Source organism: Drosophila serrata, unplaced genomic scaffold (assembly GCF_035046125.1).
Source record: "Drosophila serrata isolate PLE 108 unplaced genomic scaffold, ASM3504612v1 contig_71, whole genome shotgun sequence".
Classification (NCBI taxonomy): Eukaryota; Metazoa; Arthropoda; class Insecta; order Diptera; family Drosophilidae; genus Drosophila; species Drosophila serrata.
The window spans coordinates 188,882-208,099 of NW_028256969.1; the positions used below are offsets into that span (position 1 = coordinate 188,882).

At 36.7% G+C, this 19,218-nt stretch overlaps 2 protein-coding genes across 6 annotated transcripts in view; one reads left to right on the top strand and one right to left on the bottom strand.

Moving 5' to 3' along the window:
* The window catches only part of ome (dipeptidyl peptidase 4 omega), a 77,709-nt gene that overhangs the window by 23,529 nt on the left and 34,962 nt on the right, over positions 1–19,218 (bottom strand). The window contains exon 1 of one of the 4 annotated variants that reach the window (XM_020942587.2): positions 18,529–18,680. The exons of 1 other annotated variant lie outside the window; for it this stretch is intronic. The gene's annotated coding sequence lies outside the window, so the exon portion shown is untranslated. Of the gene's footprint in view, positions 1–18,528; positions 18,681–19,218 lie in introns of those variants that run through there. 2 more of the 4 variants (XM_020942589.2, XM_086838543.1) reach the window with 2 other exon arrangements.
* LOC110176229 (trypsin-7) overlaps positions 3,271–19,218 on the top strand; it is a 57,538-nt gene continuing 41,590 nt past the window's right edge. For both annotated transcript variants that reach the window (XM_086838633.1, XM_086838645.1), the window contains exon 1: positions 3,271–3,369. The gene's annotated coding sequence lies outside the window, so the exon portion shown is untranslated. The remainder of the gene's footprint in view (positions 3,370–19,218) is intronic.

The window sequence follows — 19,218 nt, forward strand, 5'->3', positions numbered from 1 at the left end:
TTTTCGAATTAAGAACAAATTTCTTCGTCTGTTTGGTATTGCACATTCATTTGGCTGCCAGAACGCACACAATATGCTGCCATTTCAGCCTGCCACGCTCGCCTTTTGTCAATGGCAACGAAAATCTCTCCAAAAACACAAGCAAATTTTATTTGCTGCCAAAAATTTTGATGCTCGAACCGAAGCAAGAGATTTCCACCCATTTCCCAGGCGTGTTTGAGCGAGCTCTTGTTTTTCTTCCTCCGCCTTAACAGCTTCTGTTCACAGTGCTCCCTGATGCTGGTTTTGGCTGGTTCTGGTTCTGGTCCTTCTATATTCCTGGCTCTCACCCCTAACCACATGACAGTTGGCATTTGGCGGTGCTGAGCCTTGTAATGAGCTTGGGCGTATGGTAGGAGGTCCTGGAGGAGGACAAACAGGAGGCGTTGGCGCATAAACAGGAGTACCAACCACCACGCCCAGGACCACAGTTTTTACAAGCTGCTAATGTGGGTGCCTCGTGTGAATGGGATTTGCATTTGCCTGCTGCTACTGAATTTGGCAGGCGGCAAAAGTAGTCCTTTTATGTCCTGGCTTTGCAGAGAATCAGCAAATTGGGAGGACCTTATTGGAATTGCTTCATTCTGTCGTTGACTTGATGTTGAACTTAGCAAGCTAACAAAGATGGCTGTGTACTGTACTTGGTCTTTCTTTAATCCTGATTTATTGAAGTATAATTTTTGCTAATTGGGGTAGTGGTTACTCTAAGTAAGATTATTATTTAACAGATATAATTGGGGAATATTTGTAGATGTTATAGAATTTAAACACACACTTTGAAAATGTGGTAGTGAAATGTGTTTTATAAGTCTCCATCTACTTGATAAATATATTTTCCCTTTACCCTATAAGCATCCTGTATTTTCTAGAGCTTCTCTATAATATGTGTAAGCATTTTTCATCTCTCTCCCCCGCCCCCACAAATATTGAATTGAATTTCAATTATTAGTCATGGAAATTGACTTCCCAAGCGACTGTACGTGACGTAGATCGCTCTGCTCTTTTCCACAGTTACCCTCATAATTAATCACTTTAAAATGCAAATATTTTGCCAATACTTAGCCGACAGCTTTGCAAAACGCCTCAATAAACTAAATGCCACAACCAGGCAACTTGGGTCTCACCAAGCAGCTTTCTTTAGCTCCCCATCTCTCAACCCCTTTAACTTGGCTAAAGTTTCAATCAATCAAATGCCACGATAGAAATCATCAGCAGCAGGAGCAGGCTGTAAGCAAAAAGGATAAAGGCTGTTGAGTAACTCCCGACAGAGCTCACGAGTGGCATAAAAACCACATGTGCCTTAACATTTTCCTGCCCCAGATGGCAAAAGGAGTAGCTCTTTTTCCCAAATGGTTTGCCCTTGTCCTGGTCCCGGTCCTGGTTCTGGTCCTGGTTCTGGTTCTATTTCTTTCCCCTGGTCCCTGAGTAGCTCCTTGTAGCTGCCTAACAAGCTGCGTCAACAAACTAAACCACTTTGAAATTAACACGTTACATTGACATTGACAGCTTTATGCGTGGCATGCCAAGTGTCGCTGTAACTAGGACTTTCCAAGGAGTATGAAGAAGGAGCCAAAATACATTTACAAAAATAATAAAATATTGAACATATAATTTTGAAAATATTTTCAATTGATTTGTAAATAATTTGAGTGAATAAAAGAGTAATAAATTCAAATAAAAAATGCTTGTAGACTCCGAGTTTATCCCATTTTTTCTACAAAATGTTCTTCGATTTTTCCCAAAGTGTAGCATCTGCAGAGGCTCAATGATGAGGCAATGGCAAGCTGTCACTTACTGAAGTATCGCTGGATACCCTGGTTTGGTTCACAAAACTCCATTGGTGGGAAGTCGCGCAAAAAAGGCAATTTCCGTTGTGTGGTGTGGTGTGGGGGCAGAGCAAAAAAAGGGGGTAAATGTACCGAAATGTACAGGTGTAGTCTCTGAGGGGGCCAAAGAGGCTTGAATGCCACCCAAGTCGCGGTGGCAGGAATTACCAATTCAAATGTCAGGCAATGGCAAAACACTTCAAGTGGAATTAAATTCAGTGTCAATTGGTGGCCCGCCTAACGAGAATTGTACGCGGATGCCGCCAGAATCCGAATGTACGAATCCGTTGCCAGGCAGAGGCTTCACCTTAACCCATTAGTTGTGTGGGCGGCAAGGTTAAGGCGGCATCGTGGAGTAGAAGGTCCTTGAGAACCCTGAAAGTCTGTTACGGAACCCAAACAATTTTTCAACTTCCACCATTCTTTTCACTTAATTTTTCTTCCCTTTCTTTTTAATTTCGGTGCGTGCTTGACCCAACAGAATTTATGTTTGGTCGGTCTCAGACCCCTCTAAATTCCCCACCCAAAAAAAAAGGGGTAAAAGCAAAAAATTAGTTAGAGGCTACCCGGGGGGCATCGAAAAGTGCAAGTACTGCAAAAGTAAACTGTGCGGAAATATTTAAGGATTGAAGTGCTCTCCGGGTCTCGTTTGTTCACGGGTTTCCAGTTCTGTTTGCGATAATTGGAGGTACTTTCCGGGACTACGCAATCTATGTACACGGAACACGCTTCGGTCTGGCGTAGATTACTCCAAGTTGGGTTCCCCGATAGGGAGCTGTCGTAGCTATCCTATCGGGTTTCGCAATCTTTATGGGTGATATATAGTACGAGGCGATATGATGCGACAATTTCAACTATCAGTTGTAAAAAGCGAAATTGTACTGTTTATAATCATGAAAATGTTTGGTTATAAAAGAACTTGGAATTGAGTGACAGTCAGTACTTTTCAATAATTTTATTATGATTTATACACCTCTACAGGTGCATAAAGTATATATATTCTTGATCAGCATCGATCTAGCCAAATCCATCTGCACATCTGTTTGTGTTTATACGCCTCTCAATTTTAAAGGTATCAAAATTATAGATAATCACTTTATAACTCGTATGTTAAATAAGTCGGAACTTACCGGATCGAACTACTATATCATATAGCTGCCATAGGAACGAACCGGATCGAACAAATATATCATATAGTTGCCATAGGAACGATCGTTAAGCATATAGAAAAATGCAAAACACCCACTCCCCTCCCCCTCCCTCTCTCTCTTTCCCGGTATGCCCTCTGTGTATCTCTAGAGATGCCTCTTTCTCCCAGAAGATGCCTCTTGCTCTCTCGCTCTCACATTCTCTGTTCTCTTTGCTCGGGAAGTATAAATAGAGGCACTGCAGCCGCTCTGGCCTCAGTCTGTGCGCGGCATCTCCAGTGTTAACATCTTGTGATAGTGATTGGCCTTCGACATTAAAAATATGACCTGACCAATGCAATAAATATGGATAACCGGTAAGAAGATCATTTCGGTGAAAAGCCTAACTTTGCCAATTAATTCCCTTATTGCCATGGACCCTATATACATACATATATATATTCTTAATTAGCACACTCTTTTGAATTTAAATTCCAAACGAACCCACCTAAAGGTAAAGAACTATGTTTAAATCTTAATTTTTAAATGAAATTTCTTGCATTTTATTACAACAACATTTTTCATCTCACCTTTTTTTCATTGCTAATAGAATCGAAAACTAATTTCAAGCCTTTCAAGCCCAACATTGCCAATATTTTATGCAGACATGCCAGCGGGTTTTTCCTTCCTTGCAACTTTTCATGACTTTTTTATGCCTGACGTAGACGACGACGGCGACCCAATAGTAAAAGTGAATTATATTATACGAAAATTCCAGCTTTTGGGGTTATTTGAGGATTTGATTGCCTTTTGATTTCGTTGTAGTCGCTTTCGCAATTTTCGTTGGCAGACGCAAATATCCAAACAATAGATTTGCTGCCTCGGCAATTTGTTTATATGCAATAAATTTTTTGGGGCAAATCAACGATAATGCAATTTATTTGCGTACATCTTATTTTTTCATGTCTTCTGAGCCTCTCTTTCACTCTTACTCTTTCTATTTCTTTCATTTGCATTTGGAATATTTGCCTTTCTGTCACAGCTTTTTTCTTGCTGCCTTCTCGTTGCTCCCATTTAATGGGAAAAATTTTCTTTTTATTGGAGTTCAATGTGTTTGCGCTGTTTGTGCGAAAATTTACGAGCCTCAGTGTCCATTTTCCTATGATTTTTTTTATAATAATATTTTAAGTGTGGCTTTGGCTTCCGCCATTTGTATTTTTTACTGTCGCCGGTTGTCAATATTAACATGGATAAATATTGGCTGCCAATGAGTGTTGTATTTTAATTATGTCGTAAATTAGTCGAGCCCACGGAAATTATAACAAAATAAGGAGAAGGGCGATGGCATTGGATAATTGGGTTATAAATAAAAACTATATATTACTAGGTAGAAAAATCGATAATAAACTATATTTTTCTAAGTCAACTTTTTCGACAAAGACAAATTTTAAAAACTCATAACTCAGCCATTCATTTGAATTAGGAACACTTTTTTGCCAGTTTTTTATAGTTTATTAAATCTACATAATTTTTTTAAATTGAAAAATGTTTGCCAATTTTTTAAAAATTTTAATGATGATAATAATATTTTGAATATAATGAATTTGAATCATAATAATATTTTGAATTTTGAATTTTAAATGATTATAATATTTTGAAAAATTTCGAAAATTTAAAATTTGACCGGACATGGCTAGATTGACTCTGCTGTTGATTCTGATCAAGAATATATGTATATATGATTTATGGGGTCGGAAATGACTCCTTCACTGGTTTACAAGCTTCTTACTAAAATAATAATACCCTGCAACCAAAGCGTAAGTGATTAATTAAATTATTAAAATATTTATAGGCCTACTGTTTGATTTTTAAATTCTCCTTTAAACTACAAATTGATCAATTTGCAGCCTTGGCATTGCTCTTTATTGCGTTCATTCGCTTGGAATGCAGCATCGCTAATGTTTATCGGTTTTTCATTTTAGATTCTTTGAATGGTTTTGCTTTTCTCGCATTAATTTTCGCACACACATTTTAGTTGGCAATGAATGCGCTTTCAAATCATTTATCCCTCTGCTCATTCCTAGTATATATTTCCTCTAATGCGAACCCCTATCTCATTGCGACTATGACCGCCCATGAATGCAATCTTTCTGGTCCCCCCTTCGGACCACTGCCCCTGCAATGCGACGAATAATTTTTATTAAAATGTCAACAGCCTGGCAATGAGCATTGGAATTGGATGTGCCGCGCCCCCTTTTGCCATACGCCTTCTTTTCCTCGGGCTTCTTCTGTTTGCCTGCCAAGAGTTTAAAATGTTTGCCAGGACATTGCCGACACAGACAGAGATGGGGATAGGGGCAGAGAAAGAGAGAAGTAGATAGAAAGTTGCTAAAAGGAGACCAAACATGTCAAGGAACAGAAAAGGCTGGAAATTGCAGGCGACTTTTGGGCGCTGGAACACGTTTCATATGGGAAGCAGAGTCGAAGGAGCCTTACAGCCAAATGAGGCTAATGCAAAAACGTACAGCAATTACAACCACAATCTATGAAAATTGTCGTTGGGGCCCAGTAAATGGAATCACAGTCGAAGGAAAATTGCTAAACTTAAAGTCGAAGAAGCACAAGAAAGAAATTATTTCAAGCAATCGAAATAACAAAAAAGAAAATCAAAGAAAGTCTAGACTCAAAGAGCAGAGTAAGTGATACCCTTGAAAATATATATCAAGGATCAATATATCAAGTATCAATACATCAAGTTTATTGATAAAGGAATCACCAGAGATTTTTGACTTGATTTCCTTGACAAATCTCTAGAATTTCAGAGTATTTCTATCACATTTCCAAGCTCTATAAATAAAAAGATATCCCCTTAACTGCATTGCAATCTTATTCAAAGAAAAATACCTCTAACTAGGGTATAAAAACTGCAACGAATTCCATTTACAGCTTTGGGGATTTGTAAGTAAGTAAGGCAGGCAAACGAGCATAAACGGTCTAGAACAAAAAAATATTTTCAAATGTCCGGGACTGCAAACTGTCCGCTCATGAGTTGCAGCTTAGTGGGCTCAAAAAAAAAAATGGAAAAGCGAGAAAGCGGGGAAAAACAGAGGGGACAGAGAAACAGCTTAGAGGAACCAACCAAAAAAACGCAGAAATTGGGGAAGCCAACTACTGACCAAGAGTCCATAAAGCTTTTCCTGTTCCAACCCAATTTTTTCCAAGCATTTTCCACCCCTTTTTCCATAGCATTTTCTATCCCCCCTTTCCCCATGTCTTTATTCTACCATCTGAGCCATTTTGCCTGCTCTCAAGTACGCACTTCAATTAACTGTTTTACCAGCGCCAGTTTGTCCACAAGGCGACGGACAAAAATAAAATATAAAAAACTTTAAAGTGTCCTGCCACAGTTGGGAATAAAAGTTTATTGAATATCGTAAATGTTTACGATATACAAGAAGTCACTTCTTATGGCCAGATTCGAGTTGACTGAAGTACAAATGAAAGTTGTTATGGATACCCTTACCCTTACCCTATCCTTTCCTTCCCCTAGGGGGGAACTTCTGCAACGCTGCGGTTGCTCCTTGGGCTGTCTCAGGACGATAAAATTGGAGATTTATATGACAATTAAATGGCTCAATTAGGCTCCACTCTGGCATTTGTGGTATTGAGTTATGTGTGTGGGTTGTGTGTGGCGAGAAGGGTTTAAGGGGGGCGTGGTAATTTCATGCGGCAAAAGTGTGAAATCTAATTAAATTTCAAGGTGGCACTACTTTGAAGCTGTATGAAAATCAATAACGGATAACCATTTATTTGCCATGCAAATCAAATGGGGATAAATTGTAGAAGGTTCTAAGGCTTAAAGGAAATTGAATAGGAGAAGAGTATTCAAATTTCTTTCTTAGTTAAAGTGTTGTGTGAAAAATATATACAAGAAACCTTAATTTAAGACATTTTTTCTTGAAAGCATACACATACATTTTAAGGACCTCTTTAGCTTATAGAAAAACCCCTTGTAAAATATAATGTTGCTTTCAAAATTTAAGCATGCCTTTCAAGATATAATTGATACCATAATCCTGGGTTTACTGTGTTCTTTTTTTTAAAACACATTTTACTTAACCCACATCACCTTTAACGACTCCTTGCTTCCGTTTATTACTTGAGCACATAAATATGATCGTATTTTGCCTCATATTGGAGTTTCATTGCAATGACATGAGTCCGTCAATAGCTCATTTCGTGAGAAAAAAAGCAATAATACAAAATACTTAAATAGCCATCAAAAGCACACACTTATGAGGCATACAGCTGGCCAACTTTCCCTTTATACTATGTATATATTCGTTTTTTTTCTCGACACCATTCACAAAACCCATCAAAACTACCAAGGATCCCATCCCATCTCTCCCTCTCTCTTTCGCTCTGGTGCTACCTTTCCTTTTTTGTTTGGGGCTCACCGAGCAGCTGACGCTCCTTTTTCTCGTCGCCACTTCTTCCACCTCGTTGGGCTCAAGTTTTATTTGTCGCAAAAATATTTCATTGTTGCAAGTTCATAAATAAGCATATAAATTTAATTTAATGTAAGGCAGCAGGGATCTAGGCAGGCTGTCAACTTTAACAATGTCCTCCTTTTGCTGCACACGCACATACAAGTATACAAGTATGTGTGGGAGGTAAATAAAAACACGCGTCAGGGATGTGCATTGGAGATGGGAGAAAATATCGAAGTTTATCGAATTAAAATCGATAAAATGAAGGAATAATATAAAAGAACACATGTTTTCGTCTTGTATATATTTTAAAGATAATTATGACATGTTTTATTAGAAATGCTTAATTAAAGGAAAAGTCCTTTAAAATATTACGACAATTTAATCACACTCTAAAATATGGCTAGCTTTGATATATCAATATTTTTAACTTCGAAAAATATATAATTTTACTTTATAATATAGACTATATAAAATTAAAGTCTTTTATTTCCATGTCCTCTTCTAATAATATTTGCCTTAGATATCAAATAGAATATTGATTAATAGCATGTATACTTTAAAATATTTATATATTATCAAACCGATAAACCGATTTTATTGACCTTCGAAGGTCGAAGTTCTACAACCGCAAAAATATTTCGATAAATTTACCATCACTGATACAAGCCTCCTAGCTTATTAATGTCGCCTACACATAAAGGAGATTGCATTTAATAACCAAGCCGAGGGGTAATAAAAAAAGTGGCAAACTTTGGGTCAAGTTGGGCATGGCGAAATGAAAAAATTAATCCCGCCATGTCCTAGACGAGTAGTTAAACTAGTTTTAATGCCAACAACTAAGCTTGCCATGAGTCTCACGAAAAAAGGAAGTACTGCAAGGTACTTGCCACTTTTCGGCTTGCAAAACTTTGTTTGTGGAAATAAATTGAAGGAGCGGGAAATGCAAAAGGACAACCAAGAAACCCAAAACTTAAATCCTTAAGCCAGCTGAAGAAACACCGACAATAAAATCAAATATTTACTGTATTCATATAATTGAAGCTGAAAGCTGGAAAATTGTGCCAGTGTCCTTGTTGAGATAAGGATGTAAGCGAGAGGAAAACACAACATCCAAGATGAGCTCCACCTCAGGTTAAATGTCCTTTTGGGGATTCAACGGGAGATTAAAGGAATCGAATCGAGAGGAAGGAGGAAATGTGAGGGAAACAAATAACGGGATATCAAATTTCCAATTGAAGGGAAATTTAACAGAGAAAACATAATAAATGAGTTTACACATTAAAATAAAATAAAAGAGAATATAAGAATTTCCTTATTCCCATTTCAAAAGGAGAGGAGTTGTATTATCTTCACAACGGATGCGATAAAGTCAAATTAGTTCAACTTTATTTACTTGCTCGCAAGTTTCATGATTTATAATTTATTCAGTTTTCTTCCAAGTCATATGGCCAGAACGATAAAGCCATAATTAAGCTGGCCAACAAGTCACTTGGCCAATTTATGGCTCTGCATCATCATCCCCACCACGTTGAGTTTATCTTTCGAAGCTGTCAACAAAATTGACAAAAAACAAAAAGATTTTCAATAAAACAAAGCCAAAAAGTTTCCCCCTCAGCTGGAAGAAAAGACCCGTCGACACTGACAAGTTGATAATTATGATAATAATAAGCGAATGACTAACAATGGAACTTGGCCCAAAGATCAGGGACACAAATTTTGATCAAATGAGGCATAGCCCTAAATAATAAAAAAAAGACACCCACCGAGTTGGGACTCCCAACTAATTGGCCTAATGCTGCACTCGAAACTTTATTACTTTTGAATAAACATTTTTTTTCTGCACAGGTTTCACCCGGCCAGAAAGAAAGTTTTTTGCTGAATTACTTTTTTCCTGGTGAGCATATTTTTTTTCTCTTTTGTCAAGCATGCATCCCATGGCATCCATGACAAAGTTTTGGTAAAACTTGGCAGATTATAAGTTTGCCCGGAAAGGATTATAAACTTGAAAATTTTCAATCAAATTAAATTGCAAGATTAATTGAAAGATACCTTAAGCCAGTGGGGAAAACATTTAAAGAAAGGATTTCAGGCAAAAGGAATGAAATCCCATCTAAGTCCTTGATATTCATTTCCCTAGCTAATCATGGCAAACAGCCCGAAGCTCATTGCCAAAAAAATGACAATGGGAAACCAGAAAAAAACTAAACTATTAATTAATATGAAAACAGAAAAATGCAAAAAAAAAAAAGGAAAGGAAAAAAGAACATACTACAAGGGAATACAAATAAAAGCAAACCAAATCAAAACAAACCACGAAAGCCCGAACAACAAATTAGCAACAGTCGTTAGAAGAGACGTCTCTTCCCTCTCTCTCTCTCCCTATCTCTATCTCTTTCACCCTGGGTCTGTGGGTCTCTTTCGCACAACAAACTGTTACAAGGTTTTGCTGCAAAGTTCCTTTTGTTCTTGGCAAACACAAACCTACATATCCATAATGGTTTGGAGCTACCAGGAATGCACAGAGAAAAATTTAAAATAATAGGATAAAATAAAAAGAAATAAGGGAATAATCAATATTTGAAAAAATCGATAAGTTATAGATTTTTAAAACTAAAAATATGAGTAAAGTTTTGTGTTTTGCGTTTGGTTATAAATGTGGTCAGTGATTAGAGACAATATTTGATTATTAAAGTAAAAGATATATCCCAAAACATGTACCACTATAGATATTAATTGTTTAATAAATAAAAAATAATAATATAATTTATGCATCTATAAAATTTAAAATTTTTTTGTGTGCACCAGAAGAGCCAATACAATCTCCAGGCTGTTTTACAAGAGCCTCCAAAAATAGTTGCCTGCAATTTAAATATTGATTTTGGGCCCCGTTCACTGGGTCGCATCCAGTTTCGCTTTGAGCAAATATTTACAACTCAGACTGAAGACTCTAAAGAAAGCTGAGACAGAGATGGAGAAAGAGAAAGAGAGGGAGATAGAGACAGAGAGTGAGAGAGAAAAAAAGAAAAAACTGTGGGATAGGTCATCAAATAAGGCTGTGCTTTTGTCTCTCGGCCATTGGCAAACATGTTCGAGATACTTTTGTTTGCTCGCACCCAAGTTATTTCCATTTGCATTTCCCCGGCATTTCCAGCATAATTTGCGTGCCTAATGAAAATTTCAAATGGAAATTCACAAATGCAAATAAGTAGCTGCAAGATACATTTGTGCTTTGTCCATCTAGTTAATCGGCATTAGTCGAAGGAGGAGTAGGGAAATCTCCCTTTGAAGTTAATGCCTGTGTGTGCTGCGAGTGTCTGCATTTCTGGGAATTATTAAAGCACAAACTAGGGCTCCAATTGTATTAATTTATGGGTCCTGCACTTGATTAGATAATCCAACCGCAAACACTCTATAAGCAAGTGCCTGCAAACCGTTGCCGATAATCACACACTCTCTTCCACCTTATCGATGGACTTAAGGCGGTCTTGTTCGCTATCGTTGATGATTGGCCAAGACATGTGATTTATATGGCCAGCTTTATTGGTATTAGCCATGTCCGGCTCTTTTGTTCCAACTTTTCAGAACACAAAACCTTGTGCAATTTCATTAGTTAATTCGTTTTATGTGCCAAAATTAGCTACATTATTCAAATGGCTGAAAAAAGGGGTAACAGAAGTGGAGGGAAAGGGGAGCGGATAGTTGGGCAATGAGTTAATTAAGTTGCCAACTTCTGACGAGTGCCAGGGAGGGGCAAGGCGAATTAGCTGCAACTTTGACAGACAAGTGTGGCATAATGAGTGTAATTAGAAAGAAAAAAAAAGATCTAATAAAGAAGCAGTTGAAGAAAAGTTATATTGTCTAGGCGGAATTTTTATGAAAATAATTAGAATTCCAACTTGGTATTAAGAACATAAAGTAAAGGATGCAATAATAAAAACGTTTAAAGAAACTAAACTCATATAAAAGTGTGACTATATTTTTGTAAAGGATTAATTTAGCTAATAACAAACTCTGTAGTAATTTTTGAAACCGAAAAACCATAAATAAGTATCCACTTATCGACAGCATTCTCAAATTATGACCAAAGTTCGTAGCATTTATGTGGGATTCGTCTAATACAACCGATTAGATAATAATCGAACAATTGCCCTGCACTTGGCCATAAACTTGACAATCCGATTAGAGTTAATGGCCAGTAAGAGAGAATGAAACATGTCTGTACAAAAATAAACTAGAAAAAAGAGGAAATCCACTCAACACCTCGGAAAATTCTCCAAAAAAACTCCTTAACAACAAAAAACCTAAAGTAGAATCCGTCGTAATTGTAAAGGGTAATCAAATAAATTAGTCGAGTACGTGCAAGTGCGTTACTTTCGAGGCATTAAGTGATGATTTCAGTTTTGTTTTGTTCGAGTGAATAGTGAATAGTGAGTGAGTGAATGAAAGAATGAATGAAGGGGTAAATTAGGTACCGGATGAAGCACTCTTTCTCTCTCTAAAAAAAATAAAGGAAAACTAGACTGAATGAATCAACTCGACGCGTTGTAATAGCCACTGACGCGCTGCGTGGCATTAAGACAATCATTTTAATTGAAGTGCCACTTGCGTACATGCAACCAAATCCAACTCATTGAGAATTAAGCATCTCCCTCTCTCCCTTTTGGCCTCCATCTGTCTCTTTTTGTGCCCCATTGTCCATCTCTATCTGTCCCTCAATTGTCGGATGTACCACTAAGCGCTTAATAAAAACTTTTTTGACTCTCGCCCGCTGCCTCAGATATTGTTTTTAGTTTTTTGGTATTTACTTTGGGATTTTAAGCTTCCACAGATTGTCCAGAGCTTGAGTTAGTGTATTATATATATATATGTATATATATATTGTATTTAATCTTTGTGGAGGAACTGCTTGGCTGTGATGCAACACTAACTATTTGGGTTGGCTTTTTCAAGTGGCCAAAAAGTGAGGGGAATTGCCAAATGGCATTACATTAGAGCCCTTTCGGGGTTTTTTGTTTTTAGCTTAAATTCATTTTCCCTTAGCGGGTATATCTTATATAATCCAGTAAACAAACTTTTAAGAAGTGACTAAACAAGAAAGAGGTTAGGAAAATACTACTATATATTTATTATAATTTATTATAAACATAACATTTCAAATAAGATTTAAATTCCCTTACCCCTAAATAACATTTTTATAGTTAACTATAAATAAATACAATGTTTTTCCCAATCAATAACAACCTTTTAATTATCTCTGAAAAATCAAACAAAAAAGATCAATATGTTTACATTTCATAACAGCTCTCTTATCGAGTAATAATCTAGTTCACGTTTAATTAACATCCTAATCAAGTTAATATAAATACAAGGTAATTGAAATTTTTCACACAAAACACCGCAAATATGCAAATGTGATTAACTATACTCGAACAAGCCGATATGTTATATGAGGGAAAAACCTGTAAATAACTAATCTATCACCAAACAACCGCAGCCCACAAAAGCCGCAAATGGAAAATCCTAGTTTCATGCCTGCAGCAGCTGCAACAGTGGCTAAAATATATATGTATACACATAATCATAGGTCGTTTGCCTTAATGTGATTTAGGATTTTACGCACAATTTGGCAGGATGAAAAAAAATAGTAAAGAGTACTGCATTGTTCAGAAGGCCAATATAGTTTTCTCTATGTAAAATAACCACTTTAATAGGGCTAGCCAGCTTGAAGGACACACTGAGCGTGTGTGGCATTTTAATTTAAATACCAAAAGGTGTGTGTGCGTGAAAGGCCATTGAGCGGGGGTGTTGGAGTGAGTTCTGATATATACTACATTCCCATACCCTGAAACATATATCCCTCCTCCTGCGAACCGCACTTGTTTGCACATTTCTCATTTGACGCCTCCCCCTCTGCAGGCTTTCAATGTTAATTATACTTGTTGGGCACAGCCTCATCATGGTTTTTTTTCGTTTTTGCCACCACTCCCAATGCCACTCATTATGCAGCTCATATGGGATCCATGGAGCATATAAACCATATAAAAGTGAGCATGTTTTCAACAGATTTTCCCCCATATGCCCGTGCCTCTTGTAAAGCCATTTGCTGGCATTTGTGTAGGCCATTTTGTTATGTTTTTCCTCCTTTCGGCTGTGTTTTCTTATTCACTCGTTCCTTTTTTTTTTGTATGTTTTTTGTGTTTGTTTGTTTGTTGTTGGCTTGTCCAACCTTTTCAGCGTTTTATTATAAATATGAAAATTAATCACTCAGCAAAGACCGGAGATCCGTTGAGAGGGTTTTTTTTGTTTGGGTGGAGAGAGCAACGAAAATTTGTTGGCCATTCGAAATGGTCCTTTAATTAGCTCATTTCAAGCGGAATGCGAGCCTTGATTACCGGTTGAGTTCCCTTTTTTTTTCGTTTGCTCTTTTAAAAGGATCAAATAAATATAGGAGGGAATATGCCTCAAGGAATATTTATGAATGTGTGCATTGTAGAAATATTTTTTAGAATAAATCTTGGATACAAAATCAAAGCAAACAGAGTAGATTTCAGTGAAAAGTAAATTGTATAATATTTTAAAATATTTTCAGGATGTTTTAACCTATGTAAGAATACAATTAAAATAAAGCCATTTATATTTTTAAATATTTAAAATCTTAGGAGAACCCTTCGAGACATTTTAAGGATTTAGATTTAGCAGCATAAAATAGTTTTTAAAATATCTAAAAATACCGGTTTTAAACCCTTTAACAAAGTATTAAATATTTGAATAATAAAACAAATATCCTTATAATTTCCCAACATAGAGTAACTAGCATTCTCCTAGTTATCCTGCGTGTCCTTTTTACTTTTATGTGGTTTCGTGTGAAGAAGCAACTCAACGATACAGTAAAGAAAAAGGACCTTTTGCACTCCTGCTCTTCCGTTTTTTTTTCCTGTCAATGTGACTGAAAGTATCTCCGACTTGTTTATTTGCCTTTTAATGGGACTCGCTTGGCGTGTTTTTATTTTACGCTCGCCACACGCGATGCATACGCAATTTCGACACCTCAAATTAGGCTATGAAATTTGTGTGTGTGTGTGTGTTTTCCCAGCAAAAAGGTAATGAAAACTATGCCAGTCAGGCGCGAATCAAGACCCTCTAAAGAAAAAAAAACAAAAACCAATGCAGTACTTTTGTCAAATCAAAAAGAGAACAAAATCGAGAGAAATATCCCAGACCTAAAACCGAAACGAAACCGAACCAAACTCAATTGGGCATGGACTGCGCCGTGGTGTGTGTCCAAGAGTTTTTGGTTTTATTTTCATTTGGCAAAAACGGGGCCACTTGAATGCGAAATGAAGCTCCCGAAAGCGGAGTCAAAAAGCAACAAGGATTCAAAGGACAGAGTGGAGCAAAAGTTTTTATTATTTTGCATAAATTCAACGCAACCGTATATACGTATATATATCTCTGTGTGTTTTTTTGTTGCACAATTTAAGCGATTTCCGCGACTATCGCTGGGAGATTTGTTGCCACAGAGTCTCTGCAGCCGAAAGCTGCTGCTCAAAATTCACACAATTCAAAAACGAACGAAAGCGGTGGGGCGTTAACACTAGGGAGGGGAGGGAGAAGGCGGGAAATGGTAGGGAAATGGCCGGAAAATGGAGGGAAAGTGCAACAGTGCCGCACTCGAGCTTATTGTTGACATTTAGCAGAGCCAGGAGGCAGAGCAGGCAGGCAGTCAGCCCGCCCACGGAAATGCCCCAACCAACCGCAATCCTAGTGTTAATTAAGCTTACAGAGCGACAGGACCGGCAGCATAAAGTTGTTAAGTTTTTGTCAAGCCCTCGGCCCTCGTTGCCTGTTGTTTTAGCTGCTGGCGGCTTAATTATTTTTATAATTTTTCCCTCTCTTTTACACATTTTTTGTTGTCAGATTTTCACATTTCCGGCTCGGTTTTCCGCTCGTTCTGCAACTTTGTGTCAAGTGCTGTTGGCTTTTCTGGCCATCTCATTAAATTAAATCAATTAATTTTCCCCATTAATACATTTTTTTACCTCTTTATTATTGTGTTTAAACGTGGCTGCTCGACACTTATTAATTTGCATATGAAATTTAAGTTTTTTATATAGTAATGAAGAAATTTTATTGTTGAATTTATTCAATGAAATGTAATTAGTTACAGGGGTGTTGAACTTTCTGGTTTTCACTTTTCTTTCTTTAGCGGTAATTGAAAACTTTGCATTAATTATCGCCTTAGCAACTTCACAATAAACATAACAAATTAGCTTTAGAAATAAACCTAATAATTACTCACGCTCCATAAATTACTTAATTGCATTAAAAAACGCGTTCGTTTGATTAAATTACATAAACAGTGGCTTAATGAATAATGTCTCGTAATGTGTTTATATTTTCAATTGTTTGGATTTTTAAGTGTTTATTTTCATTTCATTCGATACTGTCTGTGGCAAAATCAAAAACAGAAATTATTCATTCATTCAAAACACAAAAAAATAAATAAATAAATAAAAGTAAAACCCAGTGAAAAGATTTAACTTTGCGTGCGACAGCAAATCTGAGTTCTTTTTATTTTTGTTTTGGTTTTTGCTTTGATAAGCTGCGAGAAGAGCGTATATGTGCATGCATTAAAAACGTTTCCCTTATATGTATTTGTGCATATTTGTTTGTACTTTACTTTATTTTGCTGTTTCATGACTTTCTGCCGCCGGGGGATTTCTAGTTTTTATTTGTTTATACTCTCTCGTTGCCATGGGATTTTTCTCTTTCATAAGCCAAGATTAACTCTAAAAATAAATGGTTAAAAAAATAATACGAAAAGAAGGCTTTACCCCATCATCAAGAAATCAGTTTTGGAACATTACTCATACGCCCCGTGGTACATATAAAACATGTCTAAAAATATATGTTTATGCTTCGGATATATATATTTATTTCTTTAGAGCTTCGAGAACGTGGAGCAATTTATACGGCCTAGTTTTCTTGGACAGCAGCTGGCTGGCTGAAAGCATTCACAAATTCCCAGTCGAGTGTAGAGAAATCTATTTTTCAATTATGTGTGCACACACGCAATTTTCCCCCGCAACAATCTCTCACCTCTGAGAATTCCCCGAATCATTATCAACTGCTGCCTTATCTCTCGGTTTTACTCTTAATTTGCACTCAACCTGCATTGCTTGTTTAGGTCTCTTGACCTTTTTTATTTGTACAATCAATTGCCTTAAAAAGAACTGCCCATTTTCTCACGCAGTTTTTTGCAAATATCTCACACACAGGCCTGTGTTGATTGCTTTAATTTCTGCTCAAATATTTATTTCTCGCCCTGTTTGTTGACTCTACTCGGTACGATTTTGACACTCTTGTGCAAATAAATGCAAAAACCATAGGCCAAGGCTAGTGAGAAATTAACATGGACCATAATTATATACGGAAAATTGATGGGAAAACAAGTGACTTTGTTTGTCACTTTTGAGGCTATAATTGCTTACGTATTTATCTGTGGAAAATAATAATTTATCTGCAATTACTATTCGTTTCTTGTGCCAGTTCTGGACGGTTGTTATTTATGTTTATTTTAGAGTTGAATTTTCATTTAATTTATTAGTTTACTTTTTTAAATTGCTTATTTCCTTTGCTGTCATTTTTTTTTGTTTATATATTATAATGAGGGGTTTATATTTCCGTTTAGATTGAAAAGCGCGATTGTTACGTTCGTTTTTATTTTGCAGGGTAAATTCGAGACGCTTTCATGAAACGAATTGTGTTTTTATTTAAGTAAATTTACAATTAGTTTTGTTGGAAAATCTATTACATTTACTTCAATTTCATGCACTTCACTTGGCTTTCTTTTAGCTTCTCGAAGCACTTGCACAAATACCCCAAAAAGGTTTTTCCAATTAGTTTAATGCATCATTTGTGTCATTTCGGCAGCCAGCCAAGGATCCTCCTGCACATATTATATTCATAAATGCACAGCATATATTATAACATATATATATTATATATAGAGAGAGAAACGAGTCTGTGGTATTTTGTTTAGACAAGTGCAAGCCAAGATTCTAACCACTTCATAACACTGCGGACAAAAATGTCTTCACATGCATTGGTTTTTCCTTATTTTTTCGGTCATGTTTTCTTTTTGCTTTTGGTTTTTTTTATGCTTTTTTTTGTTTTTGTAAACAAGAAAATGCTGCAAGAAAAATGCCCAAGAAATATTTCGCTGGCAAAGTTTATTTTTCTTTTGTTTCGTTTTGTTTTTAGATTTTTTGTATTCATTGCAATTGTTGTTATTTTTTTGTTTTTGTTTTCACTTCTACTCAGTTGGCTTTTCCTATTTTGTGGCGTAGACAAAACGGCGGCGAGCACGTTTCCGGTTGCGAACGGCAACGGAATTATAACAAGTTGTAAATGAACGGCAAAAATTTGATTACTTTCGATGTCAGAAGTCAAAATGAGAACTGCAGAACTAGTTAATTTGAATGGAATCCGAAAGTTCAGAGGGCGCAATAAAAATAAATGCCATTTTTGGGGGAGATGGATATATATTTAATAAAATAATAATATAGCATAAATCATTCTCTATTAAAAATATTTGCTGCCATTACAAAATAAATTTAATTATAAGCTTGTAGCACATACTTTAAATATTTGATGGATTTTTATAGTTCTCTAATTTGTTCACAAATAGTATTTAAAATATTCTTACAAGTCAAATTAAACTTCTGTTAATTCTATTCTCTGTATTTTTGATTGCTTTTAACAATTTCTTTTAAATTTGATATTTATTTTATTCTTTAATAGGTGTATTACAAGTTTTACGCACTAAGCTTGTGCCACATTTTTAATTTTCAAGAAAGAAAACTTTACTTTTTTCACTTCCTAACTTGGCTGTCTTTTCATTGCTAAAAAATTCCAATAGCCATAAAGAAACTTGGCTCAATATAAATCTTTGGCAAAATTTATCTCTATTGGAATGTATTTTTATCCATCTCCCCCTAAAAACGGAACTGACGCGAGGCACGCGAACGGCACACCACTTACGCTGCTGACTGACTCCCACGTACGGAATGCGACGTAAACTGGATTTTGGGCGCGACGGCGACAGAGACGTTGCTTGTAACGTAACGTAAGCGCTACGTTCTGTTTCAAACCGAACCGCACGTGGCGATGGACAAGTGGCAACTGAACTCAACCGTCGCTGGAGAAACATCGTTGGGCCAAAAGCACTCAAAGTGAGCTTGTTGCCGGCGAAAGAGCAGAGCAAAACAAAGAGTGCAAAATGAGTGACTGAGAGTGGGAAAGAAAGAAACAGAGAGAGAGAGATAAAGCGCAACAGGTTGGCTCGGTTGCTGGTCATTTATCCTCGTTAGCTTTTCTGTGGGTCACACGGGGCGTATGTGTAATGCGGCTCACGAGGAGCGTGTGTGTGTGTGTGTGCGGCGTGTGTGTCTGAGTGTGTTGTGTGTGCGTGCGGCGGCAAATCGCCGACAAATTGTTTAGTAACTATGGCTATGGAGATGCTGTGACTTGGATTACCAGTTGGGTTTTGTTTTCACGTTCTTGTTCTCGTTCTTCCTGCTCACTGTCACACTGGGCGCATACGCAATTTTCTCGCCTTTGGCTTTCCTTGCGGCCAGAAGCAATTTGTGCGTGTGTGCGTGCCGAGTGCAAAGTTTTGCCATAATTTAGATGTTTTTATGGAAATATCTTGGTATTTGGTACAAGGGTTTA